Source organism: Telopea speciosissima, chromosome 6 (genome assembly GCF_018873765.1).
Source record: "Telopea speciosissima isolate NSW1024214 ecotype Mountain lineage chromosome 6, Tspe_v1, whole genome shotgun sequence".
NCBI classification, from domain to species: domain Eukaryota; kingdom Viridiplantae; phylum Streptophyta; class Magnoliopsida; order Proteales; family Proteaceae; genus Telopea; species Telopea speciosissima.
Window position 1 is genome coordinate 25,171,294 of NC_057921.1, and position 5,932 is coordinate 25,177,225.

The 5,932-nt window shown below is 37.1% G+C and overlaps 1 pseudogene; it reads left to right on the forward strand.

Annotated features, from left to right (window-relative positions):
* The first annotated feature begins 1,308 nt into the window (after positions 1–1,308).
* Positions 1,309–3,520, forward strand: LOC122665549 (annotated as a pseudogene).
* The last annotated feature ends 2,412 nt before the right edge of the window (positions 3,521–5,932 follow it).

Here is a 5,932-nt window from a genome sequence, read left to right on the forward strand (position 1 = left end):
CCATTTTTAGGTTGGCATATTTTAGACTTTGAAAATGTTGTTCTATTTTTCATTTGTAAGGGAAGGTATAAGTGTAGACTTTAGATTAAAAAAGGACTTTGTTTTGATTTGGTTCATCCTCTGATTGAGTGGGGATTATTATTGCTACAATTGCAAAGCAGCTGCGTAATAGCCTCATATTCTTTTAAAAATTTTCCAATTTGAAGATTTTGGGAGATGAATGGGAATGTTTGTACATTTTACAGCCTCTGTATGTAAATAAAAGTTGAGTAACTGCAGCTCTGTCTTTTCGATTTTCTATACCCTGCTTTAAATTTGTTAGAATTCATGGAATGTAGCTTCATTTTGATCCTCAATTTCCATAGGTTTGCTTGTGCTAATTAAAAATTGTAATTGAAATTTATATGCAATCTTTCCTAACTACTCATCATCATCACCTACTTGGTCAAATAACAACCAGTTTATCTTCATCACTAATGGGTAGGAATGACTTATTTAAGTGGTGAGTCAATGGCATGGACAGATCCATGCATGTCATCAGCTTATAACCCAATTCAAAACTAACAAAAATGTCGTTTGTAATACTTGTGTGGCTGATGAGATGGGATTTTCAGATTTGCACGGGGGCTCTCAGCTTTGGGTTTCACTGTTCAAGCACTGCAATATTATAGATAAGGTGGGCCACATTGCCTCCATTATTGTGTGGCTGATGAGATGGATTTCTCCTCTCAATCTCCTGTGCCCCCCAATAATGGTAGTTAGGTTACTATTTCTGGCTTATTATAAGTGGGATTATTATGATGGACTTCTTCAAGTTCCCTACTATTTTGGGAAGTAAGTTTCAGTCTGCACATCTCTTTTCTACCCTTCCATCAATTAGGTTAGATTTGGACAATGAGAACATCTACATCAAATAAATGAGTGTTGGAAATTTGGAATTGAATTCATGAGTCTGATTCTGAATGCCTCCTTTAACCCCCACGAATGTCTAACTAAAAGTTTAAGCATTTGGGCTTTTGGCATAGTAATTCTTTATGAAAGGGAAAGAAACTAGACTAAAGAAGAAATAATTATATGATAGATTTGATTGAGCTTATTGAGCAAGAGAGAGAGAGAGAGAGAGAGAGATGTGGTTCTTTGTCTCCACTGCTTGAAAGGTAGATGTAGGAAGGGTTGGTTGATGAGATCTTGAGGTTGTTCGATCCATGCTAGAGATGTGGTTCTTTGTCTCAATGTGAATGTTAATGTGAATTGATTATGTTAGTCAATGTGAGTGTGAATGGGCGTATGCAGGGGGGAAGTATGTGAATGGGAGTATCCATCTCCCCATCCATTGGTCCAAATGGCCTTTTTTCTTTGCGCCGGCTTTCTTATTTAATCTTGCTGGATTTATCATACACTTTCCTGATGAACTTACAGCCAGTTTTTGAGTCCTGTTTACAATTGAAGGTAATTCTAATACACGGCATCCCGAAACAGAAAAATCCTCTCTTTTAGTTCTTCAGTTCTTCTTTTGTTTAGTTTATGGATGCTTCTCCTTCTCCCCCCTTTCGTTTTTATTCTTTTTAGATACTATCTTATACACAACTGTTGGCTCCTTGATTGTGCCTGATTGCCCCTTTTTTTGGGGTGAGGGGAAGATGCATTGTCAGCTCACTAACACAGCATATTCTGAGCTTGACCGTTGAAAATTAATTCTAATGTTTTTACTTGCATTTTTTTAAAAAACAAGTAAGAAATTGTCTTTCCATTGTTGCTTGTAGAGAGAAAAATCATAGAAGTTTGGCAGGTCAAATGGCTAGTAAAGTCAAATTTCTCCTACCACAACCCCAATTATAAGATAGTTGAGTTCCATTTATTAGTAAAGGGATGGTGGTGGCAAAATAATCGTTGTGTGTTGTAGCAGGTGCAGGAGTGGCAGTTTATATTGCCACCGGGCAGCTTGCCTAACGATTACATTTGGTGCACCTGACAAATTTCAAGCTGGATGGAGTTTGCCTCGGGGCAAAACAAAGGGTTTGAAATACAAGAAAAAAGCCAGCAAGTGGACTAGATGGTTAATTGCTCAAAATGCAGGACAAGAATTTCAATACAATGTTGGTCATATGATTTGTTTAGAAAGCCAAATTTGACATGTGGCTATCCAGTGGTTTAGATTGGTCATATCCTCCCTCCATGTGGCTCAAGATCAGGTGCCCTTTGAGCTAGGCCCAGCTCAATAGCTGTTTCACTATTTTTTTCTTAAAATAATACTGGAAATATAGAAGCAGATAAACAGGAGACAGATAACGTGTCAAAATTTTCCTACATGGCCACTTACGCTTCATCTGTTTTGTTGGTTGGGGAATGATTCAAACTGTATGCATTGAATGATAATCTTGTTTATCTTTTCATTTCCATTTTGTATAGGTATTAAAATTACAAGCATGCAAGTATCTGACCGACTCTTCTTTGGAGGCTCTTTATAAGGAAGGTGCTCTCCCAGCCCTTCGTGAGCTAGACTTGTCTAATGGAAGGAAGCCTTTGCCAGTCTGCAATAGAGGAGCTTCTTGCTTTCTGTACACATCTGACCCATGTGAGCCTGAATGGATGTGTGAATATGCATGACCTGAACTGGGGTTATAGTGGTGGCCAACTTTTTGAGTTATCTAGCTTTGATGGCTCATCTGCAATCTGTTCTCTAGAGATCATCCAGGAGCAAATTGAGCAGCCGGACCGTTTACTGCAGAATCTGAACTGCGTAGGGTGTTCAAACATTGAGAAAGTTGTCATTCCTCCAAGGGCCCGTTGTTTACATCTGTTATCATTAAACCTATCTTTGTCTGCAAATCTGAAGGAAGTAGATGTTGCTTGTTCCAATCTAAGCTTTCTTAATTTGAGGTGCATTTCTTCTTTCCCCTTTGACAAGCTTATCTTTTGCTAATTTCTGCTCATACTTTTGGTGGTATTCTTATCTGCTAATTTTTTCACCATTGCTTCTATCTTCTCAGCAATTGTTACTCCTTGGAAATTTTGAAGCTTGAATGTCCAAAGTTGACTAGCCTCTTCCTTCAGGTATGCATTTCGTGGAACTCAACTAAAACAATTAATTGATGGCTTTAGAGATTAACCTGTGATGCAAGAAAATTACAAAAGTGGTCCTATTTTAGTGGAAATACGCCTTGGGTTGAGTTCTATACATGTTGGGGCTTTGGTCCAATGGGTTTCCATTGTGATAGGGGTAGGACTTTGGGAATACATGATTTACTTTATTATTTAGTTTAAGTTGGAGTCCTAGTTAGAGCAGGAGTTGTTCAAGTCTTCTATGATTAATTAAGTAACTAGTTTGATTATTAGTTGTTAACTTGGTATTGGCTATTTCTAGTCATGTTAGGAGTCATATTTTGAGAGTCTATATATGTATGTTGCCAGCCATTTAGGGATATAGCTTTCAGTTTTCTTGAAATTTATGCTGACGTAGATTCAGTGGACACTTGCTGTGGATTCTGTGGTGTACGTGGTGGATTCCAGTGGGGCTTAGGTGGATTCCTAGCCTAGTTGTCTACCTATCTTTCTTTCTCTTAATCACAGGTCAGAGTTTTCTGTTTTCTCTACCCTGCGGCATATATTATTATGTTCAAGGTCCAATTCTGTTCTGTTTTGAGTCTAAACTGAATACACTGCTTTCTGAAGTTCTGTTATCAGTTCTAAGGTTTCTGGTCGATGGGTGTTTGGTTTTAGTTCTGCTATTCTTTCTCCCAGTTGTACGAGCATTCTTCTAGATTTCTCTATTCTATTATCAGACTTGGTCCAAATTCTGGTTTTGCTTCTCTATTTTCGAAACTTTTGTGAGCTAGTTTTCTGTTTTGGAAACTGATTTGCATTAACCTGGTTTTTATTCCTCTATAAAATATGTAGAGTGTCCTAGTGCGCGAGGCTCCCGCTATAGAATATTGCACTATAAAATATGTAATTTTGAAAATTTCCTCATTTAATTTTGTCAATACTTTTCTTTATATTTTCTAACAAGTAAATGGGTGTGCTGCTCATTATTTACTTGAATCATTTTCCCATCATATTGTTATCTCAATTCATCTGTTGTGTGCTTCTTTGATCTGTTGTGTGCTTAGAACCTAAAGCCAAATAATTCGATCTGTTGTAAGCTTAGAACTTAAAGTGTTTTTTGCTAGTAATACCTTATGACAGCTATAACAATGGATCCATGCAGCAAATCCTTTTGAGAAAGTTGAGTGTTAGTATCTTTGTAGGCCTAGTTTAGTTTACTCAGCTTGAGAAAAAACTCATTTGGACAATATATTTCCCTAGTTCATCTTAGTTGCTGAAATACCCTTTTGTCTCCACTGATTGAATACTACTTGATGGGTCTTTAGCTCAAATTGGTAGAGCACTTGGAACATAAACATGTTCCAAGGGGATGGTGGTTTGAATCCACCAAGGCCCTTTTTATTCAAATGTTTATAGCATAGTCAGTTATGCCACTAATCCACACAAGAACCCAATTTTTAATGGCATCTTTGAAATTTGACATATTTTTATAATTACTTTAGTTATATTAATGAGATATTCTAATTTTATGCTAAGGTTGGTAAGAGAAAATGATTTTACAAGTATTTTTTGGTATAATTTAGAAGGACTCAGGGTAACCAAACAAATTTTCATATAAATCCAAATAGAATCCAACTAACAGACTCAGGTAACCAAACAATTTAATCTGTCAGGACAATGGATCCATTGGTGCAACACCAATTGGTTTCTCACCAATATCAATGCAACCACCAATTGGTTCATCGAACCAAACACGCTCGGCTATCAATCATGGGATTGGGTTCATGCAATTCTCCCACGTCACTATCCCCTCTAAACAAATGGGGCCTAAATATGTATGTTTGTGTGGGACATGTGATTAGAGATGGCATATTATTTAACAAAGATAACCTATGTGACAAAGCGGATTATGATCATACAGGATATCAACTAACATGAAATGAGAGTACACATCATCTTATCAAAGTTCTTAGAGGAAAATAAGTGTAGAGATCATGTTAGGTTCTATTAATTATTATTACTAAGGCAAGAGATCACTACCTAGTTGAATGACATTTGCACCAGTGTGGGGGCCAATCAGAGCATGCGCAGGAGCACCAACATGGATGAGATTTTTTATTTCACGAAGAACAACGAAGTAAAGTAGGGGAGAATTGAACTCTTGGGCCCATCTGATCTAACAGAGGCACATTACTTTCCTTGACATCTTGTGAAAAGCCCCTACCTTCCCTTTAATTCTTCTTGGGAGAGATGACTGCAAACTTATAACATGCAGAGACAGAGTAATTGAAAAGACTCTACCTCCCCTGTATTTCTTCTTGGGTGATTTCAACCCAGTTGAAGTTTATATTATGGTAATATGATTAACACTGTGCATAAAAATTTTCAGGGTGCTTACCAAAAAGTAGATCCATGGCCCTCGGTGGTGCTTGGTGGGGTGTATAAAGTCTGTGCCTTGGCCAAGATTCTAAAAATGTAGTGGGAGATCTTTTAAATGTGATCTAATGCTATTCTTAACCTCCATTTATGCAAATAACAAACAAATTATTTACTCCTCAATGTCCCATTTATTCCTTTGTACCTTTTTTTTTTTTTTTTTTTTTTTTTGGGGGGGGGGGGGGGGTGGTGGTTAAAGTACTTATTTTCAGTTAACTGCAGAGTGACAATTACTACATTTATGATCTATGAGAGAACTCTGTTTTCGGTCACAACTCTTTGGCCAAATCTGATGAACTTAAATTCCTTTGCATTCGCTAAATATTGAAAATTCCAACCACACGCAAACCCTCCTAAATAGCATCCAAAAGGATTGAATGGTTTAGATTATTATTGTTTGATCAGCTCAACCGATTATCATAGTTCAAAGAATTGGGTCAGACTCAGTTGA